The sequence below is a fragment of the Myodes glareolus genome, chromosome 21 (genome assembly GCF_982192425.1).
Source record: "Myodes glareolus chromosome 21, mMyoGla1.1, whole genome shotgun sequence".
NCBI lineage: Eukaryota > Metazoa > Chordata > Mammalia > Rodentia > Cricetidae > Myodes > Myodes glareolus.
Genome location: NC_142046.1, coordinates 55,281,469 through 55,283,296, shown reverse-complemented (window position 1 = coordinate 55,283,296; position 1,828 = coordinate 55,281,469). Strand labels below are relative to the sequence as shown.

Sequence of the window (1,828 nt, the reverse complement as noted above, 5' to 3'; positions counted from 1 at the left end):
GAGCCATCTCTCCATGTGCCGAACTGTTGATCTGAACTTCCTGGGCTATTGGAGTCCTGACCAGAAAGGCTTTCTGTTCCAATAAGCTCAATCATATTCCTTACTTTCTCCTCTGTTAGGTTCAGGGCCCCAGGTCTTATGTTGAGGTCCTTGACCCATTTGGAGTTCAGCTTTGTGAGGTGTGGGAGATAAGGATCAGGTTCCATTCTTCTCCATGTAGGTATTAAATCTGACCAGCACTGCACTTGGCTAGCAATGAAAACATGTTTTTTAGGTTAGGGCAGCAGCATCAAGCACACTGATCAGGTTAATGGAAAGCTGAAGTTAAGACCTGTGAAAGTATCCTTAGCTGGCAGGGGAGATACCATGATAACCAAGGTGGTTTTCCCAGGGCGAGGCTCATCCATTGTGCACCATATGTGCCGAGTCCTGCAATTTCTCCAAATGCAGAACACTCAGCTGCAAAATTTGTGGTGGGGGGGGGGCTGTGTTCACACTCTCCCCAGGAGAAAAGACACACAAAAGTCCCAGGACATGGTGGCTCACACCTTGGTCCCATTACCTGAGGCTGAAGTCAGGTTTACCTTGAGTTTGTCTGAGGCCAAACTGGACTTCATTGTGAGTTATAGGTCAACTTGGGTTATAGAGTGAGGCTTTGTGTCAATAGAAAGATAATAAAATAGAATAAAAGGTGAGATAGGGTTTTAAGGAAAAGTTTTATTAAGATAATTTTTAAGTAAAACAATTTTATTTAACGTATTTATTTGAAATGCTTGTAATAGTAGTATCTTTGAATGGTATGACTTAAATGGACTCAAAGGCATAGCAGCCCCTCCCCCCACTTCCCATCGATTACTAACGGTCTCTACCTCTATCCCATCAATGATGGTAGGCTAAGGTTACTGTCAAAATGGTAAACTAGTCAGGCTTCCTTGTCCTTTGCGTCAAAACTTTCGGACATTTCTCGGCTTGCTATTTCTCACTGTAGTAATAATGTAAGTTGAAGTTAAGTTAGTCAACGTTACAGCTTCCGGTAAATAACTCGGCCTAGGGAGAATAGCAGTTCTTGACTGGAAGGAAATTTAGAGCCCGAATGGACTGTTGTTGCTTGCATTTTATTAGCTCACGTAATTGATAGCGATGCTAATGCATTAAAATGATTATTCTTTAGTGCCCAGCTTGCAGCATTAGCACACATGTATTTCATTAACACACATAAGCAGGAACATTTATACGTGTGGTGGAAAATGAGCTTTTAAAAGTCGTTTTGTAATGAGTGGGCGTTTGTGTGGCTGATCCACGAGCGTGTGTAAATGTGAACCCCTGTATGCTACGGTGACATCGTTAAGTAATTGGAAATTCAGTAGAGAAGTTGTGTCCAGCTTTAGGACCAATCTCAGTTAAAAGGTTATACCTTTTAATAGCAAAATAGGTTGCCCTCTCAGACATACCTCAGAGTAGAGGATTTATTATATAAGGTACAATCTCATTGGGTTCATTGGGTATGCAAGGTAAATAACCTCATTAAGAATGGAAGCTGAAGGAGGTACAGTGCTATTCAAATAGGGCAAAAAGGGGCCAACAAGGAAGAACAAAGGCAGTCATGGGAGTCAACCACTGCTTTTATTTTGTGTTGAATAAAATAAATCACCAGGTTTGCTACTTAAAATCGAGAGGAGCCAAAAAAAAAAAAAAAAAAAAAAAAAAAAAAAAAAAAAAAAAAAAGAGAGAGAGAGACCTGGGCAGATTTATTTTTTTTTTGTTCAAAGCATTGGATTAGAACATAGCTTCTTGGTCATGAATTAATGGAACAATCCCCCAAAAGTAG

The 1,828-nt window shown here is 40.4% G+C and overlaps 1 non-coding gene across 1 annotated transcript; it reads left to right on the top strand.

Moving 5' to 3' along the window:
* Positions 1-341: 341 nt before the first annotated feature.
* Positions 342-506, top strand: LOC125395135 (U1 spliceosomal RNA). Its single transcript, XR_007230462.3, has one exon. It is a non-coding gene; the product is annotated as a U1 spliceosomal RNA (small nuclear RNA).
* The last annotated feature ends 1,322 nt before the right edge of the window (positions 507-1,828 follow it).